The sequence below is a fragment of the Perognathus longimembris genome, chromosome 2 (assembly GCF_023159225.1).
Source record: "Perognathus longimembris pacificus isolate PPM17 chromosome 2, ASM2315922v1, whole genome shotgun sequence".
Taxonomy (NCBI): domain Eukaryota; kingdom Metazoa; phylum Chordata; class Mammalia; order Rodentia; family Heteromyidae; genus Perognathus; species Perognathus longimembris.
The window spans coordinates 115,921,528-115,948,039 of record NC_063162.1 but is presented as its reverse complement, the minus strand read 5'-3'; positions in this window follow the sequence as shown (position 1 = coordinate 115,948,039).

Genomic DNA, 26,512 nt, shown 5'->3' with positions numbered 1-26,512 from the left:
AGAAATCCAGCCTGCCATCTCTTCCTGCCAGAACTCTAATTCTCAGGAAAGTTACTGTTTCATTTCCTAATGAGACACAGTTTAGTTCCAAGGGCCTTTTCAGTTCTTGGTGCTCTGAAAGCTGTACTATGTCACAGACAAGTAACTCTGAGGCATCGTGGCCTACACATTGGTTAACTGTAACAGCATGTGGCCAAAGTGCGTGCTGAATATGTAATCTGATGCTGCCAATGGGATCGTGTCAGGTGCATAAAATGCTGGAGTTCGTCATTGCTTTTGTTTTTCATGTGAAATAAATTACTTCATTTTGAGTTTGGAAACTTGACAAATAGTCAAGAGCAGGGAAAATTTCTCTCTTTGTCATAAAAGCTCTTAGGACTTGTTGCTAATAAGAAACCTGTAACACAGGCCCATGTGAGAGCATTTCTTTTCTTTCTTTCTTTTTTTTTCTTTTTTTTTTTGGTACTGGGGATCAAACCCAGGACGTTGCACTTGCTAGGCAAGCGCTTTGCTACTGAGCTACATCCCAGCATGAGAGCATTTCTTTACATCTGTTATGTGTGGGCTCTGACTTCACATATGCAGAAGGGAAGGGGGAGGTTGAAGGAAAAGAACTTAGAAATCTCATACATGGGGTGATGATGCCGAGGATAGAGGGAAGATAGGAAAAGGAAGAGAATAGATTCAAGGAACACAGAGGAAATGACATCATAGAGACTTGAGAGTAAAGGGCTCAGTGTGTTTGATGCACTTGAAATTCGGAAAAACAAGGATAATATCTGGGTTTGGGTTTATAACCCCAACTACTTGAGATTCTGAAAGAGAAGGATCACTGGATTCCAAGAGTTTAGATCCAGCCTAGGCAATCTGGTGAAACTATATCACAAAAACATAACCCCAAAATGCAGAGAAATCACCCTGTAAGTATTAAATCTCAAGTCAGAAAAGTGGTTTCTTATCAGATTAACCCACAAAATAGATACCATCTTACCAGAGGACAAGTTGTATAACATCTTCCAGTCTATTGTTTCATATGCAAAATATAGACACTAGTGTAAATAAGATGGTTTACATTAGGCAATTAGCACAGAACCTATCATAAGATGAGAACACCATATAGTTTGGGGATGAGGCTGAGGATGGTGATACCGATGATGAAAGATATCAGTGAGAACATCATGAGAATTAAGCCATCAAATGCATTTAAACAAAACAACTTTTTTTTTCAGGTTAAAATTACTGGGATATTTCCATGCATGGGGGAGTTATAGGGTATCCACGATTTATTTTATGATTTTCACCTCATTCCAATTCCTTCATTTGTCAAGTATACATATGAAAGAAGAAATAAATGCTAGGGAAAATGCTAAACCTGAATTTTTTGCATATACATCTACAGAGATAAAAAGCATATCACGAAATCATCTTTTATGAAGAATAATGCTTAAATATTTAAACACCTTAAGGCAGGTAAGTGTCTATTCTGTTCTTTAGGACTTATCAAAAGTGGGTTCAGGGTCTAATTATCTGGATATTTAACTTAAACACCATTTCAATCTGGTTCTCATCTCCCTGGTAATGCACAACAGCTGGAGTTCTCTAAAGTAACCTATGACCCATAGGGATGGAAGATAGAAATAACATCCATGCTACAACCTGGTGGCACTAAACCAGGCTTAGCACAGTTTCCTAAAGGTGAGTATAAGGTCGTGTGTCACCTGCCTTCAATCAGAGATGTTTGTGGGGGAAAAATAGAAGCATGTCAGGCCACAATGCAGTCCAGCTGTCTGAAGAACCCCCAGGGAAGAGAATAAGAGGCATTAATGCAAAGCAGGCAGAATTCAAGGTGATTCATATGGCTGCCTAACCTTGGTCCATTCAAACATCCAAATAGCCATGAAAGAGTGGCTGTTCCATAGGGGGAGTGTAGTCAGAAGAGTCTTCTCAGGAATCATTTTGGGTTTGATCCGTAGTAGAACTGAATGGGAGTGTAGCTATAAATGTTGCTTCTGTCAGCAGCTCCAGAGTCTTCCTTTCCAAGTCTCCATCACTTCTGTGGATCTCCACCAGATCCTTCCTATAGTCCCGCATCTGAAATCCAGGAAAACTACTGATCTGACCCTAGGCTTTAATTAGAGTGACTCACAGAGCATGTAGCCTTAAAATATTTCTCTGGGTGTTATATGTCAATATTGAGGGGGGTATAATTTATCCTATAGCAATTTGTATACAAACAAAACAAGAGTACATATTTCCTGACTCATATACCTTATGCGTTCCCACATGTGAATCTTTTCCATTTATTTGGTCTTGAATATTCATTCTTCATGTTTCCATTGCACAGATTATTTTAGTTCCTGAAGCATATAATATGCACCTGGTAACACAGACAGGTCTCTTTTATCATTACGTCTCATTGCCTTAAATAGTGCCAACAGTATAAGTGAATGACAAGTACTTCTTGAGAAAATGAATGAATAGGCTTGAAAGAAAGCATCCATCTTTTTTCTTACATTGAGTTTTATTTCAGACCCTAAATCAGGGGCTTTAATTTACCAATTTGCTCATACACAGCTGGATGCAATACCCTTGGTTTTCCTGCTACCATTTTCTTCATCCCCTGAAGGCCAAAACACAGAACAAAAGGAGCATTGGGAAAAGGGGAAAGGAGGTATGGAGACTGGACAGGAAGAGGTGTTTAAGGGAAATGGTGTGCATTAGCAGATGTCACAGAGATTTATTTCTTTTTCTATGGGGATTTACTCTAGTGACCAAACTTCGCTTTCAATTTTTTTTTCTCCCCCAAAGCACTTGGAGCATTCATCATTTGCTCTAGGGGATTCTTTGTGGATAAAACTTTCCTTCTGTTCAGATTTTGAACTTAGGTTTTGACTTATTATAAGGAGTAATGCTTTGAAGTTTTGGGGAGATGGAAAAAGTGCAAAGTGTAGGCGTGGAGGAGTTGTCAAGATGAATTCTCTAGGCGCCTTTTTCAAAAGCTTTCTTCCCCCTACTCTCTCCAGAGCAACCACATCAAGAAGTGTGAGGAGTGAAGGCCTCAAACTCTCTACATGGTGGAAATGCAAGAGATGTGAGCCCTTGGAGTGATGTTTTAGGCTATGTTTTTCAAACTAGTGTCCAGACAAATCCTGCGTGTTCCTGAGGCAACGTCCTCAGGTAAGGCTTTGAGCATTCCCAGCTACCAGGGAAACCCATAAGTCCATGCACTTAGGAAACTCATCATTTCTCTTAAGTCCCAACCAGAACACCTATCCCAGTCAAAATCTTTCTTAAAGATGTTTTCTGGAAGATGGGGCATGATTGGAAGGGTTTTAAAGATGCAAATCTTCTGATTTCAATTTTGGTCATGTTTTACAATAAACTGCTCAATAAAGGGGCTGGGGGGTGGAGTGGCCAGGGAGGAGTACCAGTCCTGGGCTTGAGTGCAGAGCTTAGGTGCTCTTCCTGAACTTTTTAAAATTAAAGCTATCATTCTACCATTTGAGCCACAGCTCCATTTTCATTTTCAACTTTTTGGTCAATATGAGTCTCAAGTAACATTTTTGCTGGGCTGGCTTTGAACTGCGTTCCTCACATCTCAGCTCTTTCAATAGCTAGGATTACATGTGTGAGCCACTCACTGGCACCCAGCTAAAGGTTTATTTTTTTTAATGTATTGCACTCTTGTTCAGGTATAACAAGTAGAAATAAATTTATGGAAAGGTAGACTAGAGAGATTATCAGGAAGGTGACTCGTTTCTATCTAGTACTATGAAAATGAGTGCAAACAAGTATAAATAAGTAAACAAGTATTATGGAGATTTATCAAGGACTAACAGAAAAGTAAAGTTGAATCTCCAGTAAAATATTATCATTTAAGGTAGGGCATGTTTGCTGCTGTAACAGACAAACTTTACAATTTTAGTGAATTTCACAAGAAACATTTGTTTCTTTTATGTAATTAGTAGTTCAGGTGGCTATTACTGATCAACAGAGTCCACATGTAAAAAGATTGTTGCCCCACATTTTTTAAGAATCAAGGCTCAGTGATTTTGTCTTCTTCTACAAGCACCTCCCATGAACACCTGGAACAACAGAAGCCAGTGGAATGGCCAAATTGGAAGGCATAGGGGCATCTTTTTTTGACACACACACACTTCTCCTTATAGTCAACTTGAGTGGTCCTCTCAGGGCCTCACCTAAACAGGCATGGAGTGGAGGATATAGTTGCTATCCAGGAAGCCAGTGCCTGGACCAAACTCTCTAATCTGTAAGTAGGAGCTTAAACCCACTGGGGATTAGTTAAGCATGAGCAGAACCAGGAAATATGTTGAAATAGAAGGAACAATGAAGCCGAATTTATAAAGTCACTTTGAGTTCTGACTACGCCATCCACTAACTGGATGATTTAGTCTCTTTGATCAACAGTTTTCTCATCTACAAAGTCAAGTTTATAATAACAGCAGCAAGAACTAAATATAGCACTAAATGTGAGTTTCTTTGTAAACAAGAAAAGGATGAACTGCAGTTCCTGTGTCTGTGGATAAACTGTTAATTTTTTTAAAATAAAATGAGATTTATTACATATTTTTGAAGAATTACTCTCCAAGTCATTTGCTAATTCATGACTGAAGAAACATAAGTGTTTCTTAAACTTACATTATATTTCTTAATGATTGCATAAGAAAAGGATTATGAGTTTATAAAAGCACGGTTTAAAAATTTGGGGTTAGAGTAATGGAAAGAAAGCTGTCCCCAACTGTGGCATTAGCATTGGCCAACTGACTGACCACAATCTGGTCACTTTGTTTGTGCTTTAATTTCCTGAGAGGCAAAGAGAAGTAGTTCTTTCCAATCACTCTTAGTAATGTGGCACTGGCTGTAGAAAAATACAATGTGACTGGTGTTTCCTGCTTTATACATCGTATTTATGTAAGTTGTTATCATATTTGGATTGACACATGGCTTTTTTATTTGCAAAGATTTTATTGGTGATTTATAAAGTACAATGTTGTATGATATAAATTGTAAGGTAATTTAATGGTGGACCAGACACACTATTCTGTTTTACAGAGTAAAAACTAAAATCAGAAAAGGCTGATTTGCAGGAAAAGATCAGAAATCAGATGTGCTGATATCACTCATCTTTTTGTATTCTGGGGAATATGCTTCACTTGAGAACTGGATCTTGTTTTTGTCTTTTAAAATTCAAAACATTTATCCTGAAAAGATTGATGGCTCAAATGAACATTGGAAATGGTCTCTGCCTTTCATCTTCTGAAATCCTGCCAGAAAAGGCCTCCAGCATGCTCAGCTCTAGCTTACCTTTTCTAAAGTTTCTCTGTCCCTGGATGACGGCAGTCATGGACTCATCACTTGTTAACACACAGATGACTCCAGAATTTTTCTGCACTTCAAAGTGAATCTTTTATTCACCTGAGTGTTTAACTGTGTCAATGTGCTCTCATTATCAGATTTAATTGAATAATTCAACAAGGAAATGTGCCGGGTGCACACATTATACAGATGTGTTTGCCAAAGTTATGTTGGCTTACAGGAAAGAGCAATCCACGGATGACCTGAGTTACTTAGAGAGGATGTTGCAGATGTCAACATAATGTGGAGGAGATAAATATCTGTGGTAATATGTGAATGCCAAAATTCAATCCTAATTTATTCTTCTATCACATTACTAGGAAGCCAGCTTTTGCCACGATTGTACAAGTGAGTATCTGGTCACAAGGCAGTGTACTTATTCTCCTACTGGATGCTACATTATTCTCGGTAGGTTCCGTGAAGCTTGTCAAAAGTGGCAAAACTCCAAGATGAAGTTAAAGTCCATGCGTGCATGAAGATCTTGCTAGGGTTCTGAAAACAATGTAAATGTGACTTAACAAGAAGATGCGATTTACTGTGGCTTGAATGAATTTATCCCTCCACAATTCAAATGTTGAAACTTAACTCTAAGGAGATGGCATTAAGAGGTAAAGCCTTTGGGGAACTGATTGAACATATGAGCTATGTTCTTGTGAAGGGATTAATATCATTAGAAAAGAGGTTTTAAATAGCTTTTCGGCCCTTCCGTATCCACTGCCATTTGAGGGCACAGGTGGTCTTTCTGCTCTGTCTTCCACATGAAGATGTTATAAGAAGAGTCATTTTAAAAGGACAGGGCAAGTCTTTAGCAAGTATGGAGCTGATTTTGTTTGTTTGTTTTCCAGTCCTGGGGCTTAAACTCTGGGACTGGGTACTGTCCTCGAGCATCTTTTGCTTGAGGCTAGCCCCCTACCACTTGAACCACAGTACTACTTTCAGATTTTTTGAGTAGTTGATAGTAAAGAAGAGTCTCACAGTCTTTCCTGCTCAGGCTGGCTTCGAACCACAATCCTCAGATCTCAGCCTCCTGAGTAGCTAGGAGTACAGACATGAGCCAGTGATGTCTGGCTTGGCTGCTGTTTTGATCTTGAACTTCCCAGTCCCTGAATTTATAATAAAATAAAATTCTACTATTTATAAATTACCTAGTTGGTAGTATTTTGTTAGAGCATCAACCATGGACTAAGACAGATATATTTTTTATTGCACTTACCTAAATATGGTTGCAAAAACTGTATAACACAAAGCTATTTTTCGTTTCCAATTTATACAGAGACTTTGCTAATTCATACAGAGATTAGGCCAGTTTAGTATAAAACTTATACTATTATAAATCATTTCAGGTATAGAATGTGCCTGAAGAACTTCATACAAGGCTCCTGTATTAGTTACCTTTTGCCCCAATGTTACTATATGACAAATAACCTCCTCTCCAAGTCTCAGTTGACTTACACAAATAAACTAGTAACACATTTCTTGCTCACATGTGTAGGGGTTTGATGTAGCTCAGACGGACCTACCCAGGCTTGGAGCTTGTGCCTCTTCATTCTCAAACTCAGATAAAAGAAGCTGTGGTTCAGTGGAACAATGTCTCTTCATGTGGATTTAAATATGGCCAACCAAACTACACAAGCATATGTAAAGCATCTGGTTGAATGAAATCAACATTATGTTCTCAAACATTCCATGGACCAAAACAAGTCATGTGGCCAAATCCCAAACCAGTAACCTTGGGGAATGTCTATGATAAAAATATGTCTGGATGAGAAGGAAAGAAAGAATAGTGAACTAATAATATAACTTGTCACAACTGGTGACTATTAGCTATTGCATGAAGTTCTGGTTGATTAGACCTTATGCAAATCCAATGTACTAGAATTCATTGGACAGTTAATAAGTCAAGATGTTCTTAATTCCCTTAAATCATTATGTTTTGCTATCTTTTCCATAGAATGATGGCTTCAGTGCCTTAGGACCAGAGTGCCTGTCTTTTGGAACACTGAATTCACTACCAAGCTTCAGATTCAGCTTTCTGATAATTCTACAAGAGAAAAGTTTGGTAAGAGATAAAATGGATATCCAAATGCAAATTCTCCTTCACATATCAAAACCAGACCTTAGGGATCTGAATGCCAAGTTTTACAATAAGATAAATGTCCCAAGAGTTTATGAGAATACCAAAGGCCTTAAGCATGTGATCACCACTTTGTAGATGTGGGAGAACAAAACGATGGATACAGCCTGATAACTTTTATATGTAAGATAACCAAATGGGAAGAGAAAGTTTAAAGTCAGCCAAACCTCACCCCTGGTATAGAATAGTATCATTTCAGGGGCTTTTTGTTCAGCTGAGCAGTAAAGTAGTTTATATTGGGAAACATCAAAGTGTTTGGGGGTCAGGGTCTCTCAAGGAAAGATAACCATATATATGTACATATGTATGTATATTCTTATGTGTATGTTGAGATGTGACATGTGATTTGGGGTACTATCAAGTTCAAAATCTGTAAGTAGGACCATAGGCTGGAAACTATCAGGACCTAATGCTGGTCTTGAGATAGAGATCCCTAGAGAAACCTCAGTGTTGGAGCTAAGACATTTCAGTTAACTGGTTGAGGTCTACTCAGCTTATTGAGGATAATCTCTTTTGCTACATGTCAATTAATTTTAGATATTAACCACATCTACAAAACACTTTCATTGTAACAGCACCCTTTACATGGAAGACCAGCCATCTCAGCATCTGCAGAAGGAAATTGTAATGTCTATTCAGTCCTGCTTTCAGATAGTCTGTGTTTATTATATAAAGAATCCAGAAATTATTCCAAAATGTCTTACTGCAGTAAGTAGGTGGGCTGATAGATGTTAGTTGACATATGGATAGATAGATGATAAATAGACAGGAATGGTAGGTAAAACAATAAAAACAGTCTATTTTGAATCTGATAAGACATGACGTCAGTTATGAAAGACTTGTTTAGTTCCTAAGATTCTCTTCTTCCAGCATGGACCTAGGAGAAAAGAAAGATTCTTGTAACTTACTATATGTAGAAAAAGAAAATAAAAACACCTTTGTGAGGATGAAATTAGTCTGGTGATGTAGTGAAATCTTCTGAATTCTAAAAAATTCTAAAAATAATTCTGAATTCTCTCAAGCAAGTAGATGACATTTTATGAGCTGAAAGTGCTTAAACATCACATCTGGCTGGGCTTTAAACCCTGAGTGGGGCTAAATCACATATGAGTTTCAAGGCTTCCTTTTATCCACATTGCTCATGAATCCATTTCTAGCAGGGACCGCTCTTGTTATGGCACTACGTCTTTCTACACTGAAAAGAAGGTATGGCAAAAGGGGTTCATAATTTCTTTCTCTAGTACCTCCCCTGGAGGATGCAGAACCCCATTCTAGTCATGATCATAGGAGGCAGAAGAGAGAGAAGAGCTGAGATTACAAAATGGAAGTGTGTTTTAAGATCAGGGATGAGTAAACTCACTGAACACTATGCCCAGATACACATATGTAAGGCCCTTATCTTTCTTGAGAATAACATGAGTGGTAGATGGAGGAAGCCTTGGATTTCCCAGAGGTCCAGATGTGTGGTCAGGACCTCATTGATTCCATCTCAGACAAACAGGCTCCTATAGGACCAGGCTGTCATAAGATAAAGTTTTTTTTGTGTTGCCTATTTTTGAGGAATCTATTTTCTATTTACTATTCAGAGTAAAAGTGTTCAGTTTTGGTCCTTTCCATGTTAAGAGTAGTTCCATAATCATGTGCATTAATATGTAGGATGGCTGTTTGGGCTCTGTAGTTATTATGGACATTGTCTCTAGTTTTATTTTTACTTAGCAGTGATATTCCACAGACAATAGAGTTACATAATTTTTTTATTTGACGTGTATTGCAGTGATTACATTTGATTTTAACATGTACTACTTTAAATTCTCACCACATAGAATTAAAGTACTTCTAGATTAAGTGTATATATTTCTCTTAATATGTATGTATATATGACATATTATGTTATAGAGAATCAATGAAGAAAGGCATGAGAATGAAAAAGGATATTTCAACTTGATTAAAAACAAACTGAATACAATATAAAACAGTGACATTTCTGTGCTTATAAAAAATTTGAAACATTAAGCAAAATTAACAAGAACTAGAAAAACTGAATGTCATCAAAATAAAGATTTTGGAGTTTTAAGGGTATTATACTAATATGAGTAATAACACTATTTCTATACTTAATCGCCAAATTATAGTATTAGAGTAACACTTTCAAACACATTGAACAGAATAAGAAATACACTTGTTACTATATTCCCTCGTGAATGTGAATGGTCAGTTGATATTGCTCAAAAGTACTTTTTGTGCTCAAATATTATTTTTCTTGTTGACATTTTTTCTGAGTGTCACTTAAAAAACAAATGCTGGATGCTTGTGGCTCACACCAGTAATCTTAGCTACTCAGGAGGCTGAGATCTGAGGATCACAGTTCAAAGACACCCTGGGCAGCAAAGTCCCAGTGAGATTCTTATCTCCAATTAACCACTAAAGAAGTGCCAATGGAGGGCTGGGAATATGGCCTAGTGGCAAGAGCGCTTGCCTCCTACACATGAAGCTCTCTGTTCGATTCTCCAGCATCACATATATGGAAAACGGCCAGAAGGGGCGCTGTGGCTCAGGTGGCAGAGTGCTAGCCTTGAGCGGGAAGAAGCCAGGGAAGGTGCTCAGGCCCTGAGTCCAAGGCCCACGAATGACCAAAAAAAAAAAAAAAAGAAGTGCAAATGGAGCTGTTGCTCAAAATCCTAGAGCTCTAGCCCTGAACAAAATAGGTCAGGGACAGAGCCCATAACCAGAGTTCATACGCCACGACTGACAAAAAGCAAAACAACCCCAAAAAACTAGTAAAGATGTAGAAATGGAGACAAGCACTAGTGGGCAAAGAACTTGTAGGTGGCGAAATGCCAGCAAGTGCCCTGGAGAAAGCTCTCTTGATTTTGCTACTGATCTTGTTTATGTGCATTCAAAGAAGGGCCTATGTTTTGGCTTGATGGCTGGAATCTTCCCAGTGTCTGTTTGGATTTCACAGTTCAAGAAATCATCAGAAACATAAATTTACAAAATTCATTGAGTTGAACACACATAAGACACTGGGATATACTTGAGGAACTGTTTCTGTCTGTGAAAGTATACACCATATAATGGAAAGGGATACAGGCAAGCAAAACTTAGCAGACAAGTAGCTCTTCTTCCAACAACAGAAGTCAAATGTAACCATGGAGCTCTGGGAAAATGAGACCATTTTTGTCTAGTTTAGGATCTCACCTGTGGGATGAAGCCTAGGTAGCTCAGGGACATTACAAATTGTCATACATTTTTTCCCCTGCTTGACTTCAATAAACAATACCTTGCTACTGTTTGATAGAATATAGATATAAATTATAGCTAATATAATAAAAGAACTTCCTGCTTGAGGTCAAAGAGATAGACATAATTCATATACAAAAACAGGGACGGTTCTTTGCTTAACCGAGGAAAACTGGAAAGGGAATGTAGTGATTAAGCAATTGTTTCTGAGACTAAGGCTAGTGGGAAGCAGGATGAAGGGCTTAAAAAAATGTCAGGGGCTCAGTGAAACAGAATTTCCTATGACAACGTTAAGGTATGATGCAAACATAGATTTTTCCTCATAATATTTTTTGTCTCTGTGTATGTCTGTCTCTGTGTTTCATTTTGATTTTTCATAGTTATTTGACGAATCATCTTGTGTTACAGAAAAATCATTGGAAGAATGATTTAGTGCTCCCTTTTTCTCTCTGTAATGGGGCAAAGCAATTCTCAAGCTCAATTCTCTCATAAAGAAGATCCATATTTGGTATTAAGGCCAAATATTTAAAAAAATGAAATATCTCTTTGCTTTTCCATTGCCATGTTAGTTCATACTCTACAATTTGGATTGCATTTAATTTTATTAGTTAAGTTTTTCTTTACTAAATTTAGAGAAGGTTTGGGAATGATAAGTTTCCTTATATCAGAATTGAGACAATGTGCCAAAGAGAAAATATATTCAGATATTTTGTTCCCCTAACATTTTTAAGCTAGTCTAATGCAACTGGATTTCCAACAATGTAATAACAAAGCAAGTGGTTCTGATTGACAAAGAGGGGAATTTCCTTCCCTTCCAAAGAGCAATAACCCTGAAATAGCTCTTCCAAACACTGGTAAGCAGGGAAACAATCATTCACTTGAAACTGTGCTTCACAATGCTAGGGTGTGTTTATTTTCCTGTTGAAGCCTAAGTTATCCAACTATAAATTACAACAAAAAGAAATCAGGAACTCTCATTGAAAATTCTTCAACAATAGTAATAGTCTTCCTGAAATTTGTCTGTTACAAGCATGCAGTAATTTGCTTGTATTAAACAATCCCGATTTCCTTTTCTTCATCTTCTTGTTTTATTAAAAATTGTAACATCATGTCTACTAAATTCATTATTTGGAAAATAGTCATAAAGAAGAAATAATCTTACCTCAAACCACATGTCCAATTATCTTCTCATAAATCTGTGAAAACCAAGGAAAAGTGTAGCCCCCTGAGCTCCTAGAAACAGTAGGGCTTGTAAAATTTCACTGTCTTAGAGTTTACTCTGAGCGTCTATAACTCCATTTTGGTGACTCCATGCTAGAGGGCTGCACCCCCCACCTGTGAGACTAGTTCCTTGTAGTTTGACATTTATATATAGCCCTTGTTCCTCTCTGTATCTAGGTAGCAACCATAGTAGTAGTTACAGAAATGCCATGGTGACTGTCAGGTTGGTTCACATATGATTGAGTACTGGATTGTTTTAGCCCACTCATGCTTGCCTAATTGATACTAGGGAAACATGATAACGATTGTTAAAATAAAGTTGATATTAGGTCAGCCCAACCACAAAATTCTGCTTCTGTAAATAGCTTACTTAACCTATTTGTGACTTGCTCTAACCCCTGTGTTAACCCCCTGCCTCTGTACTACGTGACCACCTGTTGTAGAATGCATAGCTTCTACCTTTTTTTTTCAAATTACTTACTTATTGTCAAAGTGATGTACAGAGGGGATACAGTTTGATATGTAAAGCAGTGGGTGTATTTCTTGTTCAATTTGTTACCTCCTCCGTCATTTTTCGCTTGCCTCCCCTCTCCTCCTTTCCCTCTCTCCCCTGATGAGTTGTTCAGTTGGTTTACACCAAATGATTTTGTAAGTATTGCTTTTGGAATCATTTGTCTTTTTATCCTTTGTCTCTTGATTTTGATATTCTCTTTAAAAACCCAGCCCTGTGGTGGCTCATTGCTGTTCTTTACCATCCCAATGTTGGAGAGCAGATGCTGTGCACAGCCCGATTGACTGAGTGCTGATGACTTTTTGGTGGGTGTGAGTCCTGGGTGGCCAGGATACTGCAAAATTATTTATTATTAATTTTTTAAATTTAATTTCATGTGAATGTAGTTAACAGATTAAATAGGGGAAATTAGAAAGTACAGATAAATAGAAAAAAAGTAAATATCAAATAATATCAAAAGTAAACAAAAGAGAATCCTGATGGAGTTGGTTTGTATCTGTTTACATGCTTTTTTATTATTGTGAATATAGGTGTGTAAAGCATCTTAAAGAGATTACCTTGTACACATCTACATTTTACACTTGAACCTTTTCTTTTAAAAATTGTTGTAATATGCTGGGCACTGGTGGCTCACCCCTGTAATCCTAGCTACTTATGGAGGCTGAGATCCAAGAATCATGCTCAGGCAGAAAAGTCTGTGAGACTCTTATCTTCAATTAACCACCAGGAAACCAGAAGTGGCAATATGGCTCAAAGTGGTAGAGCTCTACACTTGAGTGAAAAAGCTCAGAGTCAGTGCCCAGTGCCCTAGTTCAAGCCCAATGACAGACAAAAAAAAAATAATAAATTTGTTCTAATATGAACTTTTTTCTGTTAATACACATATTGTAGATCAGTTTTAAAGTTGAATTTTATCTTTCAGAATCTTTGTATCATGTTTTCATTTTCTCTCATCCTACTGAATTCTCTAATTTCCTGTGCAATTTCTTATTTGACTCAATGGTTGAGAATGTGTTCATTTCTACATATGTGTAAATTTCTATTTTCCTTCGCTATTAATTTCTATCTTCCTTCCATTGTCTGAGAAAGCATTTATATAATTTTAGTCTTTTAAAATATATTGAATCTCTCTTTTGGCCTAAGACATGTTCTATCTTAGAGAAGATTTTCTGTGTATTTACAAAGAATATGTGCATTCCACTATTGTCAAGTACGTGCTTTGTAAATATCTAGAAGTTCTGGTTAGTTTATAATGTTATAGTCCTCACTCCTCAGGGATTTTTGTTTGTTTGGTTTGTTTTTTGTGGTGATAAGGTTTGAATTCTGCTCTTTGTGCTTACCAGACAGGTATTCTAACTTCTGAGCCATGTCTTCAGCAACAGTAGATTCTTTTTTTCTTCTTTTTTTATTGTCAAAGTAATGTACAAAGGGGTTACTATTACATACATAAGGCAGTGAGTACATTTCTTATCAAACTTTTTACCTCCTCCTTCATTTTTTTCCAGAGTTGCACAGTTGATATACAAAATATTGTCTTGTAAGTTGCTGTTGCATTGGTTTGCCTTTTACCCTTTGTCTCTCCATTTTGGTGTTCCCCTTCCCTTGTTCTGAGAAACATACATACAGTGTACCAAAGTCAGTTACAGTGACAACAGGGATAAAATCATGGGGAAGAAAGGCAAAAGAAAAAGGCATAATTTCATACGGTACAGTGAAAATAATGACAACAAAGATAAACCACTTATTTCCAAATCTTGTAGTTCATTTCTCTTCGGATCATCTTATATGATCTTTCTTTCTTTCTCTCCTTCCTTCCTTCCTTCCTTCCTTCCTTCCTTCCTTCCTTCCTTCCTTCCTTCCTTCCTTCCTCCTCCCTCCCTCCCTCCCTCCCTCCCTCCCTCCCTCTTTCCCTCCCTTCCTCCCTCCCTCCCTTCTTTCTGCTCTTTCTCTCTTTCTTTTTGTGCCAGTACCTGGCTTGAATTCAGAGCTTCACACTCTTGCTCAGCTTTTATGCTCATGGCTGGTGCTCTACCACTTGAACCATGCCTCTATTTCCTCAATTTTCTTATTGGTCTTCTGACTGATTGATTGACTATTACTGAAAATGGGGCATCTCTATAAGCATATAGCTAACTATTTCTCTCTTGAATTCTGTGATTTCTTTTTTTTACTTTCCATACCTTGGAGCTCTGTTCTTCGATGTGTGTATATTTATAACAATTGTATCTTCTTATTGTGCTGACTTTTTTGTCATCTAATAACATCCTTCTTTGTCTCTTACCAGTATTTTTTTATGTATTCTGTTTTATTTATCTGTTACTAATATAGCAACCCCAGCTTTTATTTGGCTAGTATTTTCATGTAAATACATCTATTTTTAAAATCTTTTCCTTTCCTATTGGTGTCCTTGGTTCTGAAGTGAGTCTTTGGCAAACTCATTTATATTAGCATCAAAAGAAAGTGGGAAAACAAACAATAACAAAAACCACAAATGTATTCATTTCTTCTTCTTAATTCCTCTGTTACTGCCTACTTCTGTGCTTAGTTGATTTTTTTTTCTAGTAAATTGTTTTGGTTCCCTTTTGGTTTCTTTTTCTGTATTTAAAAATATTTTCTTATTGATTAACCTGGGATTTACAGTTACATTTTTTACTTGTAACAACCCAGTTTGGATTAATATCAACTTAGCTTCATCAGCATAAAAAGTCTGTATGCCTATATTTCTCTATCTTTCCCTCTGTGTGCACATCCAATTTTATCTTCATAAATTGTGCCCACATCTAACCTTACAAATAGTTTTAAGTGAATTCAATGAAATTTAAAAGGCTCAAATACTTTGTATTCATTCAGATGGTGTCCTATATAACTGTTGAAACTGGGTTTAATTTTCCCGTTTTACCCAGTTTTTTGGAGGAACTGACATGTAGGAGCCCAGTCAGTGACGTGGAAGGGCTGCTTGAGAATGAAAGCATGGTATTCTAGTATAAAGAAGAGTCAACAAATTATTCAATAAAATATTTAATTCCTAGTGATTATTTTGTGTAACTGTTTTTTTGAAGTTTCATTCCTTTGGCAGGAGTACCAAAATTCTCAAAGACATCTTGTAGAGCAAGATGTCCTTCCAGTTCTGCTAGAGCAGGAAATAAGCATTACATGTTCTCTCAGGAAAAGGAGTTTTTGATGATCCAAGAAAAGTCTAAATTTGACTCTTCATATTTGGACCAGAGCTTCATGGAGATTTCTGGAATCAGGTTTCTAAAGCCTTGCATTGCTCATTTATCTTAAATAATAACATCAAGAGTTCCTGAATGGACTAGCCAAAAGTGGTGGGAAGAAGTTGCCACAATTTAGCCCTCCCAAAATGTCAAGTTAGAAAAACTGTGGGTGATGAAATTGTGGCATGCTTTTCCCCCACAAATAAAGCCCAATGTGACATTTTATATGAATTACATCGCTGAAAATAAGGAAATGACATCTTTACTCTCTAACTAGGTTCTGGAATTAATTTACTCTTTGTCCTTGGATGATATATGTAGCAACCATGTCATGAAGAAGTATTTATCTCTTGCAAGAGAAGTGTGAATAGGTTATTAATGTATTTTGATGCCAGACATCATACTTTGCTATAGCCAAGACCATACTAATGAAGAGACATACAGAAGACCTGAGTTTCTTTGTCTTTTGAGTTCCTCCATGATAGCTTATCGAAGTGGACTCACCCATTCCCACAGTTTGGGTAGAATGTGAGTAATTAAAAGATTATAAAGAAGATATAAATGATTTTTTTCATGTAGACATGATCCAATAGGGTAAAAACAATAGTATGCAAGAGACAGATGCTCTGTACAGTGAAGGCTGTTGATCTTTGAGAGAAAGGATAAATCTATTCAATAGTTAGTAGCAACACTAAGGAGACATTGTGCCTATAAATAAGGATGTATATTTTGCATCATTTTATATGAAGATAGTATTGGAAAATGAACAGGAAGACAGAAGTAACATTTTAACAGAAACGAGTTAGTTTATAAGACCTAGTCTACCCTTATTTCAGAGTTGTAAGAAAATCATATTTATGGAAAGGAAAGCCCAGTGAATGAAAAATTGGGACACTGGATTATAATTAACTTAAAAACTGGGCTACCAAGAGCAAATGACACTGGTGGAAATAAGAATGCATCTCCAAGTTATTTCATATGGCTGTTGTGAGGATTCAATAATTAAGTAATAATAAAATTCCTTGAAAATTGGCAATTAATTCCATCTCCAGTTGTTATTTCAGAGCAGGTTTAACAATCTAACATTAAAATCGGACAGATCTTGTTTAATATAAATAAATAATAACTAAAGCATATGGTTTGGCACATAAATGAGCCTACCTCCTAAATCTAGGAATATTTCCTGTGGTGTCTTAGGTTTCCATATTAAGCGTTAGCTTTGATCAAGGTGTGTTGTACTCATAAATTGAAATGTTGGGTTGAAACCCCTTTGTACAGATACTATAAGAACCCTGTAAAAAGGAATATGTTTATGTATATCATGATATCACAAGTTCAGTGAGGGTCTCTGACAAGGATGAATGAGAATTATTAATGGAAGACTCAACGTGTAAAACAAAAGAAAAGCTACACTTCCTTCTGTGCTTCCTGTGAACTCAGCTGTAGAGTATTTTAGTAAGATAGTCATTGCCTTCTGACAGCTGACAGGACATTTTCACAGAATATTTCAGGGACTGAATCAGACTCTACCCTAACATATTCTAACTGGAAGGATACTCAAATTGAATAGCTACATAGAATTGCTTTTTTTAAAAAACTCAATCTTATTACTTTCTAAAATAACATTTCAATCCCAATTCTTTATGAATCAGGGTAGAGGAATCATTAATCAACCAGCAAATGATTCATCAAAATGTTGTCAATTTGAACCTTTGGAGGGTCTGCTTTACTAGTGAAAGTGATTACAATCAGCTTATTCATTTTCATTTGTGTTAAAAAATTGGTTGCCTATTAAACATAATGTTATGAAACCTTCATTTTACTATGAATTTCCTTTAAAAAAATGTATATTGTTAAGCCTGGAGAAAGTGGCATGCACCTATAATCCCAGCTACTCAGGTAGCTGAAATCTGAGAATTGAAGTCTAAAGCCAGTCTAGGAAAATAAACCTGAGAGACTCTTAACTTCAGTTAACCAACAAAAGCTGGAAGTGGAAGCATATCTCAGGTGATAGAGTGCCAAAAATGTCCTTGAACAAAAAAGTCCTAAATTCAAGTGCATGTTTCTAAATATAAACCTTGGTATGGCCACTTCATGCCCCACAGCCATATCCCTACAACCCCCCCCCACACACACACACACCAGATTGTTAATTAAAGCTCAGCTACTACTTAGCTTCTGCTGAGTTTCCCAAAGTGGAATTCAAAGATTTCTATAGAATCTGTTAAATATCAGAATACTGAACATGTAATTCCTCATCATTTTTATTCTTTCAAAAACTGGTTTCATGTTTTTTTTCTTTTTCCCTTTCAATTTAGAGAGAGCGTTGCTTAAGAACCAAGAGAAAGATTGTTTTGACAATACTTCAGACCAACAGGAAGCTCTGTAAATATCCAAAGAAACCTCATTCCTCAATGATTGCCAAGTCTTTCTTTTATTGATGCAAGATTCAGATAGTCCTAATTAGCTCAATTTCCCCATCCTCTGGCATTCAGAACTCCCAATATTAAAAAAGTAATAAAATGAAATACTTTTACATCACAGGAAAAGAGAAACACTGAATCACCCATCCATTGGAGTTGAGAAAGATTAGTTGTTATTTCCTGAAGACTGTAACTTTTTATTCTACTTGAATGGCTAGGTGGAGACCATAGATTTAATGATCACAGGAGTCAAATTCGGTGTTCTATTTGCATTTCCATTCCTTGCATCTAGTAGTATTTCCTCATCAACCAAATACAGAGATTTTGAGAGCATTACTGGGCAAATGTTTATATAGGCTTAAGATTTTTGGACTCAAGAAACTATAAAGGAAAAGAATATTATTGTTATTACTCATGAGAAATAGTCGTAGTGATGGTTTTGGCAGAGGCTGGATGCCTTTATGTTGGCTAGTAAAGTCAACACAAATTCATCAAGCATATTTTTCTGTATTAGGCACTAACAAGAGCTATCAGGCTTGAAGTGAAAAAGACAATTAAGTATGAACAACCAAGTCTTTTCTAGGAAAACAACATGGATAATATCTCTATCTATGGTTAAATTTCTTTTTTATTTTACTTGGTTAATTCTATTCACTTTTGTTTTAATTTAATTTATTTTTTGCCAGTCCTGGGGCTTGGACTCAGGGCTTGGGCACTGACCCTGGCTTCTTTTTGCTCAAGGCTAGCACTTTACCTCTTGAGCTACAGCACCACTCCCAGCTTTTTCTGTTTATGTGGTACTGAGGAATTGAACCCAGGGACTCGTGCATGCTAAGCAAGCACTCTACCACTAAGCCACATTCCCAGCCCTCTATTCACTTTTGGTATTGAGGTTTTGACTCAGGGTTTTAACTTGCTCTTGCTATAGCAAATTACTTACAACCGAGCCACCCTTATAGCCATGTCTTTGGCTGGTCATTTCTGAGGTGGTATCTCTCTTTCCTCCTGGAAATAGTCCTGGACTGTAATCTACCTATTTTAGATTTCCTGTCATTGCTAGGATCAGAAGTGTATAATACCATGTCCAGCTTCCCTCCAGTAAGATGGTGGAGTCTCAGGTTTTTCTGACTATGTTGGTCTGGAGCCTAAATCTATCTTAGCCTCCTATGTAGCTTAAGATGAGAGGCATGTGCTCAGTTATGGCACAGTGCAAAGAGATATCAGGAACTTTTTTGCCCAGCTGCCCTTGAGCTATAATCCTCCTATTGTTTGCCTCCCAAGTAGCCAGAATTACAAGCACAAGCCATCAGTGCCTGGAGTAGTTAATTCTTATCTGTATCCATCCCATCTGAAACAGAGTAGATTGTTCTGGAAAATTCTTTGTAAACAATTTCTCTGCTCTGAGATCCACATTTCCAGAGAGATTTGCAGAGAATGACTACCAACAAACTGCATATTTCAGAGAACTTTCATGAAGATGTGTGTTTGGGCGAGTCCTTAATGATAAAGTTGATTCCTGTTGCCTAAGTTGTCAGTTAGGATGGATTTGACAATAGGTAATAGAACATTTGTATTAGACAAGCTGCAACTATTTTCACCCAGAGATAATTAGACACAGTTCCTCAAAACTCTGCTTCTATGTTTTTGACATCCCTTGGCTGTACAATGCTTGCATGTTGATTACATTCTAAGATGGACATCAGATGGCTGTAGGAGCTTTGGTCATCACATCAAATATAACTCTGTTTAGAGGAAAAAAGGGGTCAGGTCTTATAAACTTTTTAGCAGAAAGGAAATAATTCCAAGAAACCTACCTACCAGACCTTCTTTCATGGATCATTGTGTCCCATTGTGTCCTATGGAAAATTAGGTGCCATACTTTTTCAAGCTATAACTGGATATAAATGAGATGATAAAGATTTGTAGGCAAGGGCTGGGAATATGGCCTAGTGGTAGAGTGCTTGCCTAGCATGCATGAAGCCATGGGTTCTATTCCTCAGCACCACATATACAGAAAAGCTGGACGTGGTGCTGTGGCTCAAGAGGTCAAGTCCTAGCCTTGAGCAAAAAGAAGCCAGGGACAATGCTCAGGCCCTGAGTTCAAGCTCCAGGACTGGCAAAAAAAAAAAAAAAAGATTTGTAGGCAAGTATCTTAAGGAAGAATTTATATTTGGAGAAGGCCACTATTGATGTCCTTACATGAGGAGTATTTAACTCATATTTCAATGACATAAATCCCTTCATGTATCAATCTCATACTTTATGTATTCAGAATATATTCTGATTTGAGTAAAGTCTTAAAAGTTGAGAGTTGTTTTTCTTCAATGACCTAGCCATTAACCATTCAGAACTGAGCCTGTCTTCTTGTCTTCTTAAGGATATGTGTTTTGGCTGGGAATGTGGCCTAGTGGTAGAGTGCTTGCCTAACATGCATGAAGCCCTGGGTTCAATTCCTTAGTACCACATAAACCAAAAAAGGTGCACGTGGCACTGTGGCTCAAGTGGTAGAGTGCTAGCCTTGAGCAAAAGAAGTTGAGGGACAGTGCCCGGGCCCTGAGGTCAAGCCCCAGGTCTGACCAAAAAAAAAAAAAAAAAAAAAAGAAGAAGAAGTAAAAGAAGAATATGTGTTTAATAAATTCTAAAGGATGAACATAGAGACAAATGCAAACTTCAGCAGATTCCATAGATATGAATGTCCTCATTACAGGCTCTGGGTCTTCTCCACTTCTTAAAAGTCTAGGCAAAAAGGAAGATAAGAATGACAGGGAAAAACAAACATCATCATTTTAACTAATGTGTGAAAGGATATGTCCCAGCCACCCCAGGGGACCATGTGGAGATAGTCATGGATAGGAGAAGGTTTATAAGGGGGTTTATTAGTGGGGCCATATCTCCCACAGGAGAGGGAGCAACATGGTGGCTGCACCTTATCCAGGTGGCAGCTTCTCTGGGGCTAAAGTGGAAGTAGGTAGGTCTTAATGGTGAGTAGGAGTGGCCCATTATAGGGAGTTTAGGTATGGGTGGATCTGGGGGCTAATTGGAGGAGCTGAAGACCTGAGGCAGAAGAAATGCTAACCATGTGATCAATTCTTTTATACCAAAAGTTTCTATATTACTCAAGTTAAATAAAGTAGAGTAACTACAAGAGCTCTGGACAAGGATTCTTTCAGGCCACACAGAGCTTTGCTATTTGCAGAAGTGGTCTTGTGATGAAGGCACTTTTCTCTATGTGCCCTTAGGCTTAGGTAACAGAAGGGTCTGCACTGGAGTCTCTAATGTCATTTTTAACTCCAAGAAAACATGATATGTTGATGTTCTTTACTTTCTGCTATCACTCTTTGGAAGGAGTTACTATTAAAGAAAGAAATTGCTTTCAAGGAGACAACCCAAGAGAGATCCAATCCAACTAAACAGGACTAGGCTTGAACAGCTCTGGAATACTTGAATATACTCTTTAAGTAATCCCATGATGGTTTGTAAGTGTTACTGTTTATAAGGTCCAGAAGAAACACTGTCTGGACCTCAAATGCCTTTATCAATATGTGTGTTCAAGAGAAACAGGGAGAAAAGAAGTGAGACTCTATGGTAAAGTATAAAGATAGAATTACATAGAAAACAATGCATTTTCTCCATTCTCTTCAGCTTATGAAGCATTGCTATTTGCTCACATGATCTTTGCCACTACCAAATAATATAGAACTAAAATATGCCATGGTTTTCAAGTTACAGGTTTAAAAAAAAAGAAGATTCAGAGAGCTAGAGGTATAGCATAATATTTACAGAACTAGGAATAAAACTAGACCTTCAGTGAAAAAATAGGTTTTAAGGAATTCTGTCTTATCACGTAAACCACTGAGATAGTTTTATGTCAAACTTCGAATAAAGTTTTGATTGGTTGAGTATTATTGAATATTTAATGGTGTCTCTACATTCAATAATGTTTATCAATACTTCCTGAATATTCCTCCTAGCTTGAAAACTGATGATTGCCTGAGATATTTTGATCTTAAGTTTAAATACCTCCTTTGTATTTATGTAGAATAATTATTCTAACCTTTCAATCTTGTGTGTTAAAAATTGGAAATAGAATGACCAGCGAACTAATATTTAGTGCCTTCTTTGAAGATTTCCCCAAAACTACAGAAATGAAAGCAGTTTAATCTTCCAAGTTGCTTCACTTCTTGCCCAGAAAATCATGGAACAGATTAATATTGTTTTCCTCAGTTATATTCAATCTTGTTATTCCCAACCTTTTATACTGCAGTCACTTTAGTGAAGCAAATTCACCAATTTGTTTCATTGTTAAGAATCCTGTGTGCTAGTGCCTGGCATCTAATTAGGGAACTCTCAAAATGGTGGTGTAACCCCTCTTTGTCCAAGAAAAGCAATGTCCTGGTAGGATAGAGACAAGTCCTGATAAGTAATAGGAAAACCAATGTTTTTTCTATAGAAGATGATACTTATAATCATTATCACTTAAATCAAAATGATGAAGTTATGGCCTTCCAGATGCTCAGCACTTACTTCCTCATAGTAAATTGCCACCATTGAGCATCTGAACTGCCTATAATTTGACCTACAGCAGCATGAAAAGTCAATTGTAGACCATATTGTTATTGCATCAAATTTGAGGATTTCCTTCCCAAGATCCTTATTTCTGCTGCTGGATCATTTTTTAAAAAGAATGGCATTAAATGAAATTCTAGCTACTTCATGAGAAAAAAAATAGTGAGTTTAATAGGGAAAACACATACATGACAGATTTAGAAATAGTTTCAAGATTGAACTGTTCAGTTGACTATCTTAATCATCATAATGATTTCTCTACTACCCTATCTCTTTCATACACACACACACACACACACACACACACACACACACACACACACACACACACACACACCAATAGCTACTTGCTAAATAAATAGAGATGTTTAACTATGACCTGGTTTTCCTCCAGTGTCCAATCTTCTCAAATGGAGAAATAGACAATTGTTACTCAAGTATCAAAAGGATGAAGAGACAAGGTACTTAGACACTCCACAAAGAATAATCACTCCTTGAATTACCAAATAGGAATGCATTTTGGAGTGGCTTCAAAATATTAAAAGGAACAAGTGGGTTTTCCTGCTGATTTACAGAGAATGATCACAGAAGCTTCTTTTATGAGCTCCTTAATCATTTTAAGAGACTAGAAATTGGAGGTAATTGCCTCTTAGCCCATCAAGAAAGAAACAGCTTTTTCACTAGTTGGCTCTACTATATAAAAATGGTAACTTGTGCTAGTACAAATTCAAAATGTACTAAAAATTCTCTAAATTCAAGTGCATTTTGATTTTTTTATCTTAGAAGTTATGCTTTTAATAGATAATATATCTTTGATAAATATCCAGTCAATGATAATGCCAGACTGATTATTGAATATTTGTTCTTCATAACTCTACCTAAAACTTTGGCACATTTATGTCACTTACATCTTTCTAGGTAGTTCTCCCAACATTTTAACAATCTTTAAACCATAGTTCAATAACCAATGTGCTATTCTTAAAGGTCAGTTTCCTTTGAGACAAAATTGAAGCTTCTCTTTAAATAAATATTCTAACTCCTTGGTTTTCATATCAACTACATATTATAATTAATTAAGATAGCGTTTGGGTGCAACATCAAGGCCAGGTACCTTTGATAGGCTTCCTGGGTGATTATAATAGGTGCGGAGGGTCAAGCACCTCTGATTTGCTCTAACAAATTACAAATCAGAATATGTATGTTCAGAGTAAGAGGTATTTTGAACTAGGTTAACTCAGCAAAGCTAAGTCAGAGTTAGGATTAATAGTCATATCATCCACCAACATACACTCAAGCTTTTTATGAAATGCACAACATCACTTTATTTTCAGTGATTTAAAACATTTTATATATCCAGGAGGTTTTCACATTTTGATATGTTTGTTTCTATGGCAAATAATTATGTAATTGTTCTTTAATGCAGATAGGGGATATTTCCATCATTTCAGTTTCTTCAAACCCTTTGGAATCAATCCTCTCCCTCTCCTACCCTAAACAGGTGCTTACCTGATTTTGATAACTGTGGATGATCTATTTACCTGTTGTGTGTTTTCATATAAATAAGTACCTCTAGTACATTCTTTTTGAGACTGAGTTTCACTCCGAAAAAATGGTGAGTTTTTTTTTTTTTGAGATTTGTCAGTGTTGTTGGTCATATTAGTACCTCTCCTCATTTTATCTGTTTTTTTTTTTCATTTATCTGCTTATAATCTTTATGTCATTTTTCAGTTTGGAGTTATGAATAAATCTGTAATGAACATTTATGTAAACCTTCCTATTCTGGTTAAATGCTCCAGGATAAATTTACTGAGTAATGTGGTAAGTTTTATTTAACTACATAATCTTTTCCCCTAAAGTGTTTGTAGTATTTTATAATTCTGAGCAGAATCTAGGAGATTTCTAGTGGCTGAGAATTCTCACCAACACTTGGTGCTGCCAATCTTTTCAAATATAGTTATTAAAATGTTTGTGAACTAGCATCTGATTTTGGTGGTATTTTTGCAATGATCACTAATGGTGTACAACATTTCTTGTGCTCATTGGAAATAAATTCATAATTATGAATTTAATTTCTTGCTAGATATTGTTATTCAGACTTAAAACTTTTGAGTCAGCATTGGTGCACTTTGTTGTTCAAAAGATTCTCATTGTTTTATTTAAGTTAGTGATATTTTCTCCTTAGCTTTTATTAAAAACTAGTTATACACATCTCCCATTTTTATACTGATAATTTGTGTTTTCTCTATCTTTGTCTCTTCTCTCTTAGAGCTTTTAAAATATTTTCCATAATTTTTATTATTTCATTATTAAATTGTTTCTTTTCTGTTGTTCTCCTTTTCATACTGTCTTAAAATGAAAATTTAGAGAATTTATTTTAAACACATTACATTCTAGTTTAAGCATAAAAGCAATAACTTTCCTTCCAAACACTGCTTTAATATCCCATGGATTTTGCTATTTTATGTTTCCATTAATTTTTAATTATTTTCTAATTTCCCTTTTGATTTCTTCTTTGACTCATATGTTGTTTGTAAGTGTATGATTATATTTCTAGTTTCTCAAAAATTTACTTTTGGTTTTCCTAATGTAATTACCATGTGGTCAAAAAAACCTTGTTGAAATTTATTGAGATGTGTTTTATGGTCCATAAATAAGTAAATATCTTGGAGAATATTTCATGTATACTTGAAAGAATGTGTATTTTACATTAACTGGGTATAGTATTACATAAATTTTAATTAAGTAAATATTCTTGATAATTTGTTCAGATCACTTATATTCTAACACATAGTTTGGATCTCATCAGTTACTAAAGGATATATGCTAAAATCTGTAACTATGATAATAAACATGCCTCTTTCTTCTCTATTCCTGATCCTGTAAATTTTTGTTTTAGGAACTTTGAAGGTTTTTTTACTGGGTGGATGAATATTTAGATATTTTTTGATGTGGTAAAGTCATATCATCTTGAAATATCCATCTTTATCTTTTATAAAATCCTTTCTATTGGGGCTGGGATGTAGCTCAGTGGCAAAGGCTTGCCTAGCAAGTACAAGGTCCTGGGTTTGATCCCCAATACCAAAAAAGAAAAGACAAAAAAAAATACAATTTAAAAATACCCAACCAAAAAAAAATCCTTTCTATTGAATTACATTAGTAGTGATACACTGATTTCCTTATGTTCACTATTTTCATGGCTTATCTTTTTCCAAACTTACACTTTAAAGCTCTTGAATATCTATATGTATTTTATATGCCTTTTTTATATGCCTTATCTTGCTTTTTTAAAAATCCATACCAATTTCAATTTTATATGGTTGGTCTTAAAACTTTCTCTTTCTCTTCAGGTCTTGTTATGTAATCCAGGCTGGCATTGAAACCAGATTGGCCTTGAACTCATGAACCTTTTGTCTTCATCTTGCCAGTCCTGGGATTACAGATACATGCAACCATGTCTGGTGAAATATATCTCATTGCTTTTCCATCTATCCTTTAATATTTTCATCTTCTATGGATACTTTTCTGCCTTATTTTTGGCTAACATTTTACTTCTATTTATGTCTTGGTTAAACTTTTGTTTTAATTACAAGTACTATGCTTATGCATAGTTGCTTTAAGTCTAATGAAGTCTATCCTTAGTTTACCAAAGTACATTTATAGTCAGAAATTGACTATTTTATGCTTCCACCTTCATAGTTAAATTTTCCACTTTTTACCTCATAATTTATAATCTTATAATCTTATAACCTCATAATTTATAATTTATAAACTTACAACTGTATGCAATTCCATTCACCTACCATATTAGTTTTCAATTTCCACCATA